Source organism: Alexandromys fortis, unplaced genomic scaffold (genome assembly GCF_014885135.2).
Source record: "Alexandromys fortis isolate MF-2015 unplaced genomic scaffold, M_Fortis_MF-2015_v1.1 scaffold_53, whole genome shotgun sequence".
NCBI lineage: Eukaryota > Metazoa > Chordata > Mammalia > Rodentia > Cricetidae > Alexandromys > Alexandromys fortis.
The window spans coordinates 8656828-8675886 of NW_026067939.1; the positions used below are offsets into that span (position 1 = coordinate 8656828).

The following is a 19059-nucleotide window of genomic DNA, read 5'->3' on the forward strand; positions in this document are numbered from 1 at the left end:
TACCAGGAGCAAAACTTGTGTCAGGACAGGTCATAGACCCTAGGAGAGAGCCTGCCACTATTACATTGCCAAATGAACATAGTTGTAAACTGACTCCTTATGATTATTGTCATTTTCACAAATTATATCTCCATGTTGTGAAAATTCAATTATCTATTAAGATACCAAAAACAATAAATGTGTTTGACATCTTTCGTATTAATGTTTTCTTATAATGTTTTTGTATTAAAGAAAATAGTTCATGAAGTTTAAAGAAAGTCTAGCACAGGTTATGCAACCAAGAAGATTTGAAAATCTTTTTAAAACCTAGGTTTTATCATTCTTCCTTTACAAATAGTCTTAAACACGATCCTAATTTAGTCATTGTCACAGATGACTTGATATTTTATAGATGTATAAACAACACATAAGCTATATAAATTAAACATCAATGTAGCTGTTAAATTATATATCAAGCTATTTAATTCTGGGTAGGTAGCTACTTTTGAATTTTATTTTTGAGATAGTAAGTCAATTGCAATATATTCCCCCTCCCTTTCCTCAGTCTGCCATTCTTTTGTGTAGGGTTGAAGCTTGAAGAAGTTTTCCTGTCCAGTTTGGTATGTGCTCTGGTGTTGTCCTTTTTCATCTCATGTTTGGGCAGGCATGGTAGTGTAATTTCATGGACGTAGCTTTGACATTAATAGTAGAATAATTCTCACAGCATATTCCATGATCCTCTGGCTCTTAGAATCCTTTTCTCCCTCGGCCACAGTGCTTTGAGCTTGGGTGTGGGAGTGTTTTATACTGTATTTCTTGGAACTGGACTCCACAAATCTTCATTTTGATTGGTTGTAGTTTTCTGCACTATTAGTTTAGCTAGTTAATGGAGACCGAACATCCTGAATTTTCAGCAGCTAAATTATAACACAAAGTTTACTTTGTGCTTGATACAAATGTTCAGGAAAGCTAATAGCAAATTTCTGCCATGGTGTTTTCTAATTGAGTCTTCTGGAGTCACTACTGGAGGAAAGGGAAAGCTGTGCTTCCCTGATGGGTGATAGCTCTAGTCAGAAGGTAAGGTACATAGGTCCTACCTCCAAGGCATCAGTCAGAGGGAGCTACTTGGCCTTCTGTCAGTCACTTCGGTGTAAGAGGAAGAATATTATGAAGACTGTAGCTCTACTCAAACAAACAAAGAAATATGATAGCTATGAATCTAAGACTAGGGAAATGAATCAGGAGTGCGGCAGTTGCACGGTGTGTCTGGAACATGGCTTTCCATACACAGAATTTGCCTACCTGTCTATCTCTTTCTTTGTCTCTCTTTCTGTCTCTTAACACCTTAACACACATGAAGGGAAACAGGAACACAGACAGACAAATATCTGCCCACAGGCACACACACACACACACACACACATTCTTACAGAGAAGCTAATATTGCTCAGCTCCTCCCCAGCTACAATGATTACTAACTTTGGGGCAGAAAACAGTAAAATCACTCATATATTTGCAATTTTATCCTTAAATTAAATAATTATTTGTTTTCTTTCTTTTCAATCTAACCTTTATAGAAAATTTTGATAAAATTATATTGAAAATTAAATTAGAATAAACCATTTCTATTCTTTTTCCTTTATTGCCATTTGTTGACCTTAAAATGGGTCAAATTTTTAGTGATATTTCAGCAATTCTGAAATATATAATAATAATTGCATGCCCCTTTAAGTTTGTATATACATAAGCAACTTGTATATAAGTAATTTATTTATTTTCTTTGCAGTTTAAGGGAATGGCTAGGTAAACAGAATATATAACTAAACAATTTGTCCTTACAATATTTTCTTAGAACATGAAAACTGACAAAGTAATTTTCTTTAGAAGGGAGTTGTATACTGAAATTTACCTTAGTCTGCCTTCACATCTAATTAATAATTTGACTTGATGCACAATTCAGATAGATGTTAATTATCTTCACAATGTTGAAGGATTTGATTTGTTGTTATTGTTGTTGCTGTTATTTTCCAGGCTTGTTTTTGAGAAGCCTCTTGTCATTCTGTATGAAGAGTGTTTTCATATTACTTCTCTAGAAGTTTGTGTAATTACTACTTTCATGGCCTTTTAAATTTCAGGATAATAAATAATCATATTTGTCTCTTTTCATTTATTTTAATAGGGAATAAATGACCCAGTAAATCTCAGAAGCTGGTGTCTCTTAGTTCAGAGGATAGTTAACCAGAATTTCAGCTTGCTCCTTCTTGTTTAATGCGTGCCTTAGGAACTCCCATTATTTGTGGCTGAAACTTTGTAAACAGTTCTTTAATAATTTGATCTCTTTGAATTTCTTATTTTTGTCCTATTTTGCAAAAAGCGTCAACTTTAGGCTTCTTCTTTTTATTCATAATACTTTATTGTTAATTACCATAGCTTTGTGTTGTCTATTTTATGATATTGTGATGTTTTCATATAGATTCATGAATTTATATTATTTTAGGAAAAAAGTAGGTATTCACAATTTTTTTATTCTTTGAAAATGTCATATGTATATAAAACTTATCTTGGCCACATCCATCCATGTTGTCCTTCCTTCCCACTCTGCTATCCTGAACGTTTCTCTTATTACCTCAGAGCTTCATATCTTTTCTTTTTTTTTTATTGAGAATAAGAAAAAAAATTCCGCCTCCTCCCAGCCTCCCATTTCCCTCCCCCTCCCCCCACTTCTCTCCCCCTCCCTCTCTAATCCAAAGAGCAGTCATGGTTCCCTGCCCTGTGGAAAGTCCAAGGTCCTCCCCCCTCCGTCCATGTCTAGGAAGGTGAACATCCAAACTGGCTAGGCTCCCACCAAGCCGGAACATGAAGTAGGATCAGAACCCCTTGCCATTGACCTTGGCTTCTCATCAGTCCTCATTGTTCGCCATGATCAGAGAGTCCGGTTTTATCCCATGTTTTTCAGTCACAGTCCAGCTGGCTTTGGTGAGCTCCCAATAGATCAGCCCCCACTGTCTCAGTGGGTGGGTGCACCCTGCGTGGTCCTGACATCCTTGCTCGTGTTCTCCCTCCATCTGCTCCTCATTGGGACCTTGGGAGCTCAGTCCAGTGCTCCAGTGTGGGTCTCTGTCTCTATCTCCATCCATCACCAGATGAAGGTTCTATGGTGATATGAAAGATATTCGTCAGTATTGCTATAGGATAGGGTCATTTCAGGTTCCCTATCCTCAGCTTCCCAAGGGACTAACTGGGGACATCGCCTTGGGCTCCTGGGAGCCACTCTAGGTTCAAGTCTCTTGCCAACCCTAAGGTGGCTCCCTTAACTAAGATATGTGCTTCCCTGCTCCCCTATCCAACCTTCCTTTATCCCAATCTTCCTGTTTCCCAAAGTTCCCCCAATCCTCCCCATCTCACTTTTCTCTCCCAGACCACACTTATCCCCAACCAACCCCACCCCCAAGATCCCAATTTTCTCCCCGTCAATTTTATCTACTTCCCTTAGCCAAGAGGATAACTATATGTTTTTTCTTTTCTTTAAAACTACTATGTTCAATTAGTGCTGTCTATATGCATATATATATATACCACTGAGGTAAGAGGAACCTACCAATGGTGCCCCCTCTCCCTCTAGCAGCAGCTACAAACTAACATTTGATTCTCAGTGAGACATCAAGAGCCTCTCCCCATCCATGTTGTAATAATTACCTCTTGCTCTATGGGAGGTCCTGCATGGGTTGTAGTTGTGACTTCCTGTGTGCAGCAGTCCTCTGCAGCCTAAAACACAAACCTTTTTGCCTACATTTCCATGAGATTCCCTGAACTGTGGGAGATAAGAGTGGGATTATTCGAATCTTTGAAGTCTGGAAATGAAAGTGCAATCTCCATTTATAGGGGTGGCAACATTCTTTATAACAGATACTTCCAGTAACATGTCTGAAAATCATGAGTCATTTGCAGGTATCTTGAAACCCAAAAGGAAGGATCCAAAGTGAAAATATAGATCAAATCTCAATGTCTGCCACACCCATAAATATTAATTGTCACTTTTCCAAACATATATCCATGATTTTTTTCTGTTCTGAGTACCTCTATTTTAGTCTGCATACATTATAATACCCCCAACTCTGTCAGAATATAGGAAGAGGCACTTCTTGTACAGAGAAGAGAAGTCATTATAAACTTCTGAACTACACCAGTTAATCTCACTTTTCTAATTAATTAATTAATTAATTAAAGATTTCTGTCTCTTCCCCACTGCCGCCTCCCCTTTCGCTCCCCCTCTCCCAACCAAGTCCCCCTCCCTCGTCAGCCCAAATTGCAATCAGGGTTCCCTGCCCTGTGGGAAGTCCAAGGACCACCCACCTCCATCCAGGTCTAGTAAGGTGAGCATCCAAACTGCCTAGGCTCCCACAAAGCCAATACGTGCAATAGGATCAAAAACCCATTGCCATTGTTCTTGAGGTCTCAGTAGTCCTCATTGTACGCTATGTTCAGCGAGACCAGTTTTGACCCAGGCTTTTTCAGACCCAGGCCAGCTGGCCTTGGTGAGTTCCCGATAGAAATCCCCATTGTCTCAGTGTTTGGGTGCACCCCTCGCGGTCCTGAGATCCTTGCTCGTGCTCGCTCTCCTTCTGCTCCTGATTTGGACCTTGAGATTTCAGTCCGGTGCTCCAATGTGGGTCTCTGTCTCTGTCTACTTTCATCGCCTGATGAAGGTTAATATTCAGGAGGATGCCTATATGTTTTTCTTTGGGTTCTCCTTATTTAGCTTCTCTAAGAACCAGAATTATAGGGTCAATGTCCTTTATTTATGGCTAGAAACTAAATATGAGTGAGTACATCCCATGTTCCTCTTTTTGGGTCTGGCTTACCTCACTCAGGATAGTGTTTTCTATTTCCATCCATTTGCCTGCAAACTTCAAGAAGTCCTTGTTTTTTACTGCTGAGTAGTACTCTAATATGTCATTTCCTTTCTGAGAAATATAAATTGGATGTCCAAGAAGCCTTGACTCTGTAGTACATACAACCTTGCAGCTCTCCTAACACTATGGTGTTAAAACACAATGAGGGTGGAATTTCCTTAGGTATTCTCAGTTAGAAGCCATGCTTCTGTTGGCCAGCTTCTCAAATTGTTTCATGGTTCTCCCTCATCTTCTCTGGATTCTTTCATTTCTTGTGGCTTAAAAAAAAAAGGAAAGCAAGAGAGAAGCTATTTACTGTCATTTTAAGCAGGTTTTTCAGATGGAACAAATTTCAGTATATGTCTTTGCTCTGTCTTCGGTAACAGGAGGATTTCTTTTAAAATTTTAATAGAATGTATTATTTCTTACATTTTAAATTCTCAGTATTTTCTTATCACTGCTATACATAAAAGAGGAACATAATGAAAACAATAAAAGATGTTAAAAGCAAAGTAGATTGTCTAGGTATAGAAGGAAGAATGAAACGTGTTTAACATGAAGTTATTAAGTTCTAAAAATCAGGATTGTGTGACCAAGGATAGCAATGTCTATATACTTGTTTAAAATCTTTAGGCAGCATATATAACCTATATAACTTAAATAAAAATATCCTAATAATATTTCCAAATAAAATAATTTTATTATTCATTTTCAATTTTTTATTACATAAGTGCATAAACTATGATTTGATCAAGCCCAGCCCCTTTGTTTCCCTCAAGCTAAACTCATAGTCGACATAATTACTTATCAAATTTTTATTTACTACTATGCAATATTAAAAAACAGCTCTTGATAAATGTGAATCAAATTCAATAAATTCTTTCACAGAATAATGAATGAATGAATGTTTGCTATCTATTAAACTTTACCTTATAAACCTATGATGAACTTCTTTTCAAATTTCCCACACATTTTAAAGAAATTTATTCTTTGAGCAGACAAGGTAAAAGACTCAGAAGCCCCTGACCTGAGATGGTTGTTGTGGTGTTTGATCTCAAGGCTCTTAGCCTACTGTAGCTACCATTGCCTTAAGAAATTTCCTGTTTTCTCCCATATCATTGTGTGATTCTTGAGAATTCATCAGTTTGCTTACCAAAACAATCATTTATTGTGTTTATTTTCATTCTCCTTATAATGATAAAATATGGATACATTCAGATAATCTATGGGGAGTCAGGAGATCTAGAATTCAGTCATGACCATAATGTCATCCCTGGTACAAATAATCAGTTGATTCACAATGTACCAAGGAAGTATGGAATTTATTTTTCAGATCTTTTAGTTCTAAGAGCATAAAGAAATTAACCCTTGATTTCTTATTTTGTAAATTAAAAACACATCATCAAATCATTTTCATCACAATTGTTGCTTTTCAACTCTAAAAATAATATATGGACAATTGTAACTTTTTCACCGGTTTGATGGGGAAGATAATGAGTTATCATAAATAGTTAATATAGTGAAATTTTTTTAAGTATGTGATATGTACTACTCTGAGTCGGATGAGTACGTGCTATGATTTACAAGTTGAAGTCAGAGGAAGTGTCAGACCTGATCATCTACTGTATTTGAGACAGGGTTCATTTTGTTTGAATAAGCAAGCAATGTGGTCCATGATCTTCTGGGGATTTTTCAAATTCCCTCATCCTAATCAATGTCGACGCCTTGCAATGGCCATCCCATGCTACAGTACTTGACTTAACATAAGACCTAGAGATTGCACCTCACATCTTCCCCTGTTCATGGTGATTGCTTTACCCATTGATGTTCACCCCAAGCCCTAAAGAAATCTTATTAAAGTTCATGGTCTATACAAATACTCAGTAAGACTGACTAATAGTGTTTTGTTTAAATACGAATGATTGAAAAATGTTTGTGTCATTAAATTGATTTTTAAAAATAGTATGCTATCTATTGTCCAGCACAAGATATTTTCAATGTTTTGCATGAATCTAACATCATTGTCAGAAATGGTATGAATATAACTGTGAATGATAGAATACTAGTATACTCTTGACATCTTAGCAGAATGATAATATTCATTATTTTCAATTTGTAATATCAGGTACATTTAGTTTTATCTAGTTATTCACATAGGGCCCAAAACAGTGTTTTTCCTAAATAACAAGATTTTCTTACTGTGAATTTTGCATTTATTTTCTCCTCAATGTTCTTTTGAAATAGCCAATTTTTAAATGTTTCATTGTTTACAAATCATTTAAAATTCAGTTTGATTTACAGATTCTCCACCATCTGATATCACAGGATTTTCTTGTTGTGTTGATCCTTTTTCTGCCCTTTATACCATCAAGAGTGGGAGGGTTTACTCTTGCCTAAGGCATAGGAGAACCCTCTTCCTCTGGGCATCAGATAAGTCCTTCCCGGTAAGAATGAGATCCAATAGCATGTGACATTCAAACTTCAATATCTATAAATAGTTTTCTAGTTTTGTGTCTTGAAGATCATTAAAGATTTTAGTAAAATGGAAATATCTTTTATGAATTTGAAAGGCTTTTGTTACAGATAAATAAATAAATAATAAATAAATATTTTGAAGGTATATTGATGAGGAGCTCTGTCACCCAATCACATCCAGTTAAGGCATGGCTACCTGGAGTCCAGGAAGAAAAACAGGGAGGATTCAGGTTCTCTCTCTCTCTCTCTCTCTCTCTCTCTCTCTCTCTCTCTCTCTCTCTCTCTCTGCAGGGCTCCCACTGGACAGATAGGATGTCAGACCTCCCACTCTTGTAGCATCAGTTTCCCCTTATAACCATTATTGTACCGACCTAATTTGCAACAGTATATTATTCTTTTTATTAAACAAATATTCCCATTTCTAAAAAGGTCACTCTTTTATGTACATTTGAATTAAAATACCTACTATCCATAAAATATAGAATAACATGATTATTTTATTACCTTATTCTCTTTTCTCTAAACTATTTTGTCTTAAATTTATTAATATCATGAATTTAACATTTATCAAATGTGTTACATATTTATGCATTGAATTCCTATGCTTTTCTTCTACATCAAAATACACATAATAATCAGTATAATTCATCAAAAATTCAATTTACTTATAGACTCACTGTTAAAGAGATCTGAATTCATGTTCTTCATACTTATGACTAATCATTATTCTATTAATATAAATATATGGTATGATTAAATTTATAATTTTTAAAATCGAACAAAGTTATAAAAATATGTTTTGATATAGAAGACATTGAAACTCAGCTTTTATTTAAGTTATCTTTACTTGAATGTGACCATTGAAGTGAGGCATTATATTGACTCTCATTTAATTGATTTTGAATGCAAGTTCAAAATTAATGAAATATTAAAAAATATCTCACATAGTTTAGTTGAATGGAATCAAAGATATTTTGTTATTGTAATATTTGAAAGCTTTTGATATGTGTCAGTTCTCCTGGGTTATATGATAAAGTCATTTTGTGGTATATCATCAAAGAATATATCTATCACTATAAAATGCTTTTTAAAATAAATTAATTTCAAATCAATTATTTGCTTAAAATACAAAATTCAGAACTTTTATTATATATTTAGAAGTAGTAAAATATATTTTGATGTTATTATTATATAATATCCTTTCAGTTAAATAACACAACACTTATAGAAGATGAGAATTTCATACTGAGCACATGTATGTTTATAAAAGTCCTTATTTTAACACAGGCTTTAAACATAATTCTGATTCATTTTATAGTCAGATTTTATTGATGTATCTCTTCAACAGTGGTACTCTCTAGACATTTCTCTTTGAAGATGCAGCAGCATTTTTTCTTCAAAGTATTTCATGTTTAGAAATACTGACCAAACACGTTGTTTTTAATTTGCCTTAAAGTAGCATTTGTGTAGACAGTGCTACTTTTTGTTACAAGTTATGTTGAAATATTAATTTCTGTTAAAAGTCATAGGAAGTCTGAAATTCACATCCACAGGCACCTTGCATTCAACCTACCCAGCTTCTCAGAGCATGCTTGCTTCTTAATTCATTCTATCAATGTCTATCTTCTGACAGTTGCTGCTGCAGATATTAAAATCATCTTATATCACTTCTGTTTACATATTCTATTTGTGTAGACTTCCCCATTCTTTATTATCCTTACTGTTAATGTCCTTTTACTTGTTATTGTTTCATATTTATTATAGATTTCCCAATAATTATTCATAAGCCCCTACTATTATTAACATTATGCTTTTTTTATAATACATCATTTTAACATACCCCACTTTTTTTTTTGCTTATTTTTTTCCAATGATTTTTTTTCCCTTGAGTCCTTCCTGATAATTCATTTCTTCTCCTCAAACCTATAATAACATGGAGTTCAGACAATATGTAAACAGCAATAAATACCTGTTCATTCTTTTTTCTTGGTACCACAAATGCTAAAGGAGCAGAAATTACACATTAAGTGAGAAAATGGAACTTAATGCTTGCTTAAGGAAAGATGTCAAATTACAAATCTTTATTATACTATTACTGAGATGTTTTTCTGATAATATATAGTTACCATAGAAAATTATAGTGAATAACCACCATATTTTTAAGGAACAACAACAATTACAAATGGAAACTTCTTAAAGTTCCAAAGAAGATGGCTTGTGGTTTCTACAAATTATTTTTTTATATTACAATGAATACCTACTGTGATAAGTATACTTGTTTTCATGATACTCACATTTTCATAGACTCCACAGCTCATTTTCTAAATTCTAATATCCAGCTTATTCTGGGATTGTTGACTGTGTCAGAAATATAAACAAGTTGAGGACGTGCAACACCAAAAACACAAGACACTTAGGCATGATTGTTTTGTCGTGAAGGTTGTAAAATAAGCAATCACTGGTAAAACAATTAGCTCAAACTCCCTATTTGACTAAGGGAATCCAGTTGTCTTAAATTCCCTTGTATCATATTTGAACAACCAGAATTTCTAATTTCTGTCAGGATAAAGTAGCCTGGAATTTAACCCCACTCTCAAATTTTTCAAGGGATCATAATGCTTCAAACTTAGTAGTTTTCCTGTTCTGAAAAAAAAAAAAAAAGACAGTCTTCCTTCCTAAAATTCCTGAATTTCTTAAAATTTCCTCCTCTTAATCTACTTATTGTTAGATTATTCCAGAGGGCTAACTATGGATATAGAAATAAAAGGACAGTTATTACAACACAGTCTTTCCATCCATTAGGAAAACAGTTTTGGCTATGAAACAATTTTTGCCATTTATATCAGAAGAAATTTTAGAGTCATTTTGTCATTAGTTCAAACTGCTCTCATATATTCACACTTGAAATAGTAATATGTTAATGGATGAAAGCATAATCTTTGCATTCTTGGTGTCATCATTTCTACTTTTCCATAATAAAACATGTTTTATCTTGCAGAAAAACATTTCGCAGGTGAAGGCTTATCCATGTGTATGTCACATTTAGTTTAAAATGCATTCTCTGATCTAAATTTTAACTACAGACCTGCTTCCTGAAAATAAACTTCATGCTTATGCCATAAATTTATACAATAGGTGAACCATAGTGGCCTAGTAATGGTTCATTAGTGACGAAGGTGAGGGAAAAATTGTTGCAAGTTAATGAATGGCTTTGCAGAGCTTATAAAAATTGTCAAGAACCTATTGTCAATGTTAATCTAGGTGAAGAGCCCTATTGTTAAGTTTAGAAATATGAAAATAATGTTAGTCCTGTAGAAGAGACTAGAGTGTAATGTGAAAGTCCCCAACTTTCAGTAAAACCCATTTTTTAGGTACTAGAAAGAGAAGCATATTCAGAGAAGGGTATTATCTAGCATACTAATTTTCTTCAGATTTTTCTGAACATCTGGGTAGACTCACTTTTTCAAACAACTCCTAGCAAGACACTTTAATTCTTAGAAATTTCCCCCTGTTTTGAAAGGTTATTCATGGACCATTAGTTTCTCACAGGAACATACATATCCCATCCTAAAAGACAATTATTATGCGTTACCTAACATTTTCCTGAGAAGACATGAACAACTTTTTTTAGCCAAGACAGAAGATGCATAAAGACAATTTCACTCCAGTGTCCCTCAGTGAACCAATGACTTTATCTGATTTCATTTTCAGTAGGGTAGAGAAGTTTCTTATAGTAGAACAAGAGAGTTATAGGCAACTGCATCATCTAAAAGCCGGCATGGATGATGAGACATGGGAGCTTCATTTTGTGAGCTCACTGAATAACCTGAAGACAGCTGGGCTACATGGGACTTTCCATTTCCCAGAATGTGACTGCCTCTGTAGCCTTGGGGAAGTTTCTTATGCTTCTGCAGATTTTAAAGGTTTCTTGAGATCTGTTTTGTTTTTTAATATCTTGACACTTTTTATTTTAGATTTACTTTTATTGTGTGTGTTGAATGTTTTCCCTGCAGGCATGTATGTACACCACAGGAGTGTCTGATACCTGCAGAGGTTAAAAGATCCCTTGAAACTGGTAAAGAATGGTTGTGAGCTAGAAACTGAATCCAGGTCTCCCGTAAGAATAACAAGTTCTCTAAACCACTGAACCATCTCTCCAGTCTGACTGCCTGAGCCTTCAGGAATTTAATTCTAAGAACGAATGATTCCGTTGAGAGGAGCTAGCAATACAACGATATCCTTGAGAAGACCAGTAACAAGTACAGTTGTTAATAAAATTGTTTTTAAGATTGCTTTTTACCAGTTTAGAAAAAGTTCTTTTTAGTTTTAAAAGGTGACATCTGTGAATAAGGAGAAGGACTCTGGATGATCGCTGGTCCTGAGAGAACATGAATTCTGCAAAGTAGTGCAACCTAGGAGATAACTTTAGGTGGGTGAAAGCAAGAATCTTAATAAAGGCAAAGTTTTAAGAACCAAGAGAAGCCAGTATTCACTGTGCACTAAGTGTTATACTGGCTTGCCATGGCTGACTGAACCTCAGTGCTGACTTATTGAACAAAGTCTTTACAAAGACTACCCAAGTTTGCTTACTAGAAATTTTTCTGGCCTATGTATTGTTTCATAACGATATCATTTGTTGGATTCAAGAATCATGAGGCTCTAATATATATATATATATATATATATATATATTATATTCATATATAAAAATTTAAACCTGAAATAACATAATTTAAATTATATAATTAATACATAAAAATTTCCCCCATGCCTAGTGCTCTTCATGGGTTCAATATTCCATCAAAATCTTAAAGAAAATGAGGATTATTTAAATTTGAGAGAGAGCGATGAGAGAATTTACTGAAAACCTTAAACTTATAATCATTTGTCACCTATAATTTTAAGACTAAAACTTTAGATATTGTGCTCAATAACATGTATCATATGAAGTTTTTTTAAAGGCTTAAATACCCAGTTCCATGGAAGTAAATATTGAAGACAGAAGTAGTAACAAAAGGGGGGAAAGCTCTATTAAATTGAGGAAGTCATACATGGTCTAAGCCTTGGAATTTACCTTCCCTGTGAGTCTGATTTTATTCCCAGAACCGAAATAATCACACAGAAACTGTATTAATTAAATCACTTCTTGGCTCATTAGCTCCAGCTTCTTATTTGCTAACTGTTTTATTAATTTAACCCATTTCTATTAATCTGTATATCACCATATGACAGTGGCTTACTGGCAAAGTTTGGGCATGTTTGACTCTAGCGGTGGCTGCATGGTGTCTTTCCGCCTCTGTCTCCTTTCTCCCAGCATTCCATTTATTTTTCTCTGCCTACCTAAGTTCTGCCTTGCTATAGGTCCAAAGAAGTTTCTTTATTCATTAATGGTAATCACAGCACAAAAAGGGGACTCCCACATCATCTGGTTCACAGGCCTTCCCTGGATATAGAACATGAGTTACCCATTCCCTATGAGACACAGTTCTTCAGAATTTGTATATTTTTCTTCATTCAGTTTCCTTGAGAAGTGTAAGAGATGTGTATTTGACATTCAGCAAGAAGACTGACATAATATTAGTATTTAATAAGTATTAGTTTTTGCTGTTGCTATTTTCGAGAAGAAAAAGGAAAGTGAAAAATCTAATCTACTCCTTTTAAAGGGTGATGTGGCAGCTTAGATTAATGCAGACAAATTGTGATAAGTATTTGCACAACTTTAATGGAAAAACCAGACTCCCGAAACCAAGGTTCCCATGGAGTACAGGAAACAGGAAGGGGCCCGCAGCTTCTGCACTCCCAATTTATCAGTAAGCATTCGCCCGAGGCAATCCCGCCCCCAATGGGCGGGCTTATCCCTACAAAAGGGTCTTACAAATCATTTTACAGAGTGGGTATCTGACAAATGTTTGCTGAACAAGTGAGCTGTGAGCGATATCACGATACTTATTTGAAAGACATGTCATTGACATCGCTTTTATTTTAGTTAGATTTTACACGTCTATTACAGACACATTAGAGCAGAGATCACCTTGCTTCTGTTTATATTTTCTAAACATGTGTACTCTTCAAGCTCTTTTTATAGAAACTTGATTTATGAAAGATCTCACACCATTAAATTATTTTTTGGGTTTTTTTTTCTTTTTTTTTGAGATTTTTTTTTATTAAAGATTTCTGTCTCTTCCCCACCGCCGCCTCCCCTTTCCCTCCCCCTCCCCCAATCAAGTCCCCCTTCCTAGACAGCCCAAAGAGCAATCAGGGTTCTCTGCCCTGTGGGAAGTCCAAGGACCACCCACCTCCATCCAGGTCTAGTAAGGTGAGCATCCAAACTGCCTAGGCTCCCACAAAGCCAATACGTGCAGTAGGATCAAAAACCCATTGCCATTGTTTTTGAGGTCTCAGTAGTCCTCACTGTCCGCTATGTTCAGTGAGACCAGTTTTAACCCAGGCTTTTTCAGACCCAGGCCAGCTGGCCTTGGTGAGTTCCCGATAGAACATCCCCATTGTCTCAGTGTGTGGGTGCACCCCTCGCGGTCCTGAGTTCTTTGCTCGTGCTCGCTCTCCTTCTGCTCCTGATTTGGACCTTGAGATTTCAGTCCGGTGCTCCTATGTGGGTCTCTGTCTCTGTCTCTGTCTCCTTTCATCGCCTGATGAAGGTTAATATTCAGGAGGATGTCTATATGTTTTTCTTTGGGTTCTCCTTCTTATTTAGCTTCTCTAAGAACCCGAATTATAGGCTCAATGTCCTTTATTTATGGCTAGAAACCAAATATGAGTGAGTACATCCCATGTTCCTCTTTTTGGGTCTGGCTTACCTCACTCAGGATGGTGTTTTCTATTTCCATCCATTTGCCTGCAAACTTCAAGAAGTCCTTGTTTTTTACTGCTGAGTAGTACTCTAATATGTATATATTCCATACTTTCTTCATCCATTCTTCAATTGAAGGGCATCTAGGTTGTTTCCAGGTTCTGGCTATTACAAACAATGCTGCTATAAACATAGTAGAGCATATACTTTTGTTGTGTGATAAGGCCTCTCTTGGGTATATTCCCAAGAGTGGTATTGCTGGGTCCATGGGTAGGTTGATCCCGAATTTCCTGAGAAACCTCCACACTGCTTTCCAGAGTGGTTGCACAAGTTTGCATTCCCACCAGCAATGGATGAGTGTACCCCTTTCTCCACAACCTCTCCAGCAAAGGCTATCATTGGTGTTTTTGATTTTAGCCATTCTGACAGGTGTAAGATGGTATCTTAAAGTTGTCTTGATTTGCATTTCCCTGATCGCTAAGGAAGTTGAGCATGACCTTAGGTGTCTTTTGGCCATTTGAACTTCTTCTGTTGAGAGATCTCTGTTCAGCTCAGTGCCCCATTTTATAATTGGGTTGATTAGCCTTTTACAGTCTAGTTTCTTGAGTTCTTTATATATTTTGGAGATCAGACCTTTGTCAGTTGCGGGGTTGGTGAAGATTTTCTCCCAGTCAGTGGGTTGCCTTTCTGTCTTAGCGACAGTGACCTTTGCTTTACAGAAGCTTCTCAGTCTCAGGAGGTCCCATTTATTCAATGAGGCCCTTACTGTCTATGCTGCTGGGGTTATACGTAGGAAGTGGTCTCCTGTGCCCACTTGTTGTAGAGTACTTCACACTTTCTCTTTTATCAGGTTCAGTGTGTTCAGACTGATATTGAGGTCTTTAATCCACTTGGACTTGAGTTTTGTGCATGGTGATAGATATGGATCTACTTAATTATAATGCATAATAATCTTATGTCCTAATAAGTCCTAAAATTTCTGATAATGTATATAGGTGCATCTATAAGGCATGTGAATTAAATCATAATATGACATAGAATGGTGCCGTGGTACAATAGAATAGACTTAAGTTAAATTATAGCATACAGTAATATATAGCACCTGTTGGGTGCTATGCATTTGAAATAACTTGTGTTATTATGAAATATAAGACATGATCTCAGTGCTTTAGTGCATCAGATTAAGTAGCCAAATGAGAGCATCTTATTATTTACTTGTTTATTTTTTATTTACTATTGTTTATGGATTTATATCTGCATTGAAATGTTTAATCTTTCAAGCATTTACTTGATCCTTGTAATTTGCCATGTACACTGCTAGGCACTAAATTTGGAACAATAAAGTGATGGTTTCTCTTCAAGGAGCCATTTGGAGGTGATAGTCATGAAAACACTAGCAAAAATGAAATGTGTTTGAAACAGTTGTGTTTTGAACTCTTAGGCAATGAGTCCTATATAGTGAAATTTCCCCCAGGTGTCCCATGATGGCAGAGAGACAAGCTGTGGGACTGAGGAGCAGCTTTCTTCCCAGGAAGAGAGCTCACTGTTTTCGGGTGTTGTCTGAGATGCAATTCAATGTGTGCATTTCTGGTTTGTTTCGTCCCGTATCTGGCATTGCATTGCTGCCTCTGGGAGGGGGAAACGGGCCTAAGAAGTTCTTTCTGGTATTTCTGATCAAACTGTAAGTATTTTTTTTCCTTTAACAAATTCTTTGTCTGAATTTCTTCAGAGATATGAGAAAACTAAGACTGTATCAGGTGTATGGACCTAGGAGCTGAGTAACATCATGAACATGAAAGCAACACGGAGTTTAACAGTTTATCAGGAGAAATTGAAAATGATCTCTAATGTATCTAAAAACTTTTCTGATGGGAAAAGAACCTAAGAGATGTTTTTGAGGCCTAAAGTATTTATTGGTTTAAATAATATTCTAACTTTAAGACATCTGGAATTGGAGAACTTCAGAGAACAAATTTCATAGTATGACGCTTGTGTAAATCCAAGGAATGGCAGAGGAACACCTTATCCTGTCAACTACTTGTCTTTATCTGAATTGACCATTTTGGCTCTTAGGTGAACCGTGCATCGCTGTTGATTTCTGCCAAGAATCGTGACATCTTAGAAGAGAGGTTTCATAACTTTAGTAGATGAATCATAGAACCTTGGTAGAGTTTTAGAACCTATTTGAACAATACTATTCTTTGTTGTATACAAGGGAATCCTGACATCTGTGTTTTAAATCTATTCTGGCAGTTCAGCTTTCTTTACCTTGCATGTTTAGTAAGTCATTTTCCACACTCCTTGGGCCTTTTGTTAGTTACATATACTACTTACTATGCTTATCATAAAAAATTTCAAAGATTTTAGGTGGCATTACTTGGCTCATGAAGATCCTTTATTTCCTAATGCAAATATCTAGAATCCAATTGTACACGGCATATTACATTTAAAAGGTCTTTGATAATTCTAGCAATAAAAGTACTGATTATATTTCTGTTTAATTAGAGGGACAAATGTATTTTTTTACTAAAACATCTGGTCATATGTGTTGATGGCTGCCTTTATGAAAATATCTAGCTTACATGACTGCAGCTGCGTTTTTCTCTATTCTTTTCCATTTTTGCACATTCCTTTCTGTTTGCCTCTACTTCCTGGCACTGTTAATTCTTCATTTTAAACTTTTAGTCTTTACAGTTACGTTTATATTCATTTTACTTTTTAACAGTTGTATCAGATTGAAATGCAATAATGAATTTAATCAACCTATAAAGAAGAATAATTTAGTTTTATATGGTTTTCATTTGGGTTAGTATTTTTATTTTTCTATTCATTCTCATTTGAGTTTGTTGTTTTGCCTTTGTGGTACAAATGATAAAGCAAATGCGAGCTGGAACAAAAGCACTAACCCCATGTCTGGGAACCAAAGAAGAAAGAAAAGATGAACCTTAGTTTCTAATGTGACCTTACATCGGATTTCTCCAGTGACTTGAAGATATCCTCTGGTGTGACATCTAAGTACTTGTACAGTATCCTGTTACATTTGGACCAGGAACAAATCATTAGAAGCTGAGACAATTATCCTGAGATAGCAATCATAAGAGTGGGCTGGTTAACTTTAAGGAGGCTGGGATTCTGTTATATCTATTTTACCTATCTGAGCTTCTGTTCAATTTTCAAGAAAATGTGGAAATTTGATTAAATAAACAATCAAATATAATTGTTATCTAAGAATACTTCGTGAATTTATGGCTTAATTGGAACACAAGTAGCAACTTCAGAGATAACTCTCTATTGATATTGCAATATGTTAGGGAATAAAACAAATATAGTTTACAACTGTCTTCTTCATCTTTGTTTCTAGCTGAAAATTGCATGTGTCTGTATGTGTGTCTTGTGCATGTGTGTGTGCAGCGTGTATAGCATTTTATGGAAGGAAGATAAAGCAACAGAGTGTGATGAAGGTCAAGATGACCTTTTGTAGAATAGGGCAACTTCTTACATGGAATGAGAGAAGTCGGTACTAATAAGCAATATGTTTTCAAATAATCGACACCAGAGGAAAGAAAGGGGAGCCACTGGTAAACAATGAGTTTGTGCTAATATCTCTTGCTGGTTTTTTATTCTGTTCATGACACATATGTAGCCCCATAAATTACTTTCTAAAGCTGAAATGTTCTCTTTTAAAAGAAATTCATCATTTATGATTCTGACTCCATGTACTGAAGTGAATGGAATCAATTGAATACTCTGTAATAGTTCTGAATAAAAATTACCTGCTTGAGTCCATAACCTTTTCCAAATAGTATAATAATTGAAATGCCATTTTGCCACATGACAATTGTGACACTCTCACTTCTCTTCATTCCGTATGAAGCCTCAGAATGTCTCAGCAATATGATAAATAAATACATTTAATACTTTTAGTGTTATTTTCCTTCCTTTAAGCTGGCTAACATATTTCTGCTGTTCAGAACAAAAATATATTCTGCTGTTATTAGAGAAATGCACCATGATACTTTCTAGTAATTTAGAAATTATTAATTATCTATTTATTCTAAGAAAGCTACATGGAAAACATACTTCTATGGTCACAAATTAAAATTCATACTAAATGTGAACATACATACATAGATAACTCACATATATTTGTGTGCTTGTATGTAAATTGACACGAATTTAAAGTGATAAATCCTTTATACAGTGTCCTAGTCATCCCATGCTGCTACAACAGACTATCATAGACTATGTCATTTATACAAATCTCTAGTTTCTTTGTCTTTCACTCTAAAGGCTGAAACGGCCAATTCAAGCGTTTTACCTTCTGAGATTGATCTTTCCACAGAAAATGTCACGTGATGAAAGTATTTGCATGACGGGAAAAACAGGGTGGGCTTCCGGTCTCCAGTACTTTTATGATAAACACTGCTCCATTAATGAAGACAGAGTGATCCAGACATAACACAGTCTGTTAATTAGTGCATACAAACCTTGTGGCTGAGGACTAGAATTTCAAATGGTGTTAGCTGGGGACATGTTCAAACCAAGTTCAATTTTGCTCCACAGAACACGTTTGATGGCGTTTGGAGGGATTTTCCACTGCTACTGGATTCTATTGAACAGACATTGAGGCTGCACTAAGTGTCTGAGTAGACACCAAACTTCAGCTTCAGCATACAGAAAAGTGCTCTTCATTCACAAGCAGAAAGATGTGAGGCAGAGAATCGCCAATCTAGAGAATCCTTTATAAATGGCTGTTGTTAGCTGGGCGGTGGTGGCTCACGCCTTTAATCCCAGCACTCGGGAGGCAGAGGCAGGCGGATCTCTGTGAGTTCGAGACTAGCCTGGTCTACAAGAGCTAGTTCCAGGACAGGCTCCAAAACCACAGAGAAACCCTGTCTCGAAAAA

The 19059-nt window shown here is 35.7% G+C and overlaps 1 long non-coding RNA gene across 2 annotated transcripts in view; it reads right to left on the bottom strand.

Annotated features, from left to right (window-relative positions):
* Positions 1-2712: 2712 nt before the first annotated feature.
* Positions 2713-19059, bottom strand: part of LOC126504897 (uncharacterized) — a 153042-nt gene continuing 136695 nt past the window's right edge. The window contains exons 1-3 of one of the 2 annotated variants that reach the window (XR_007592746.1): positions 4842-5442; positions 3676-3790; positions 2713-3131 (exon numbers count right to left, since the gene is read on the bottom strand). This is a non-coding gene — a long non-coding RNA (uncharacterized lncRNA). Of the gene's footprint in view, positions 3132-3675; positions 3791-4841; positions 5443-19059 lie in introns of those variants that run through there. The other variant, XR_007592747.1, reaches the window with a different exon arrangement.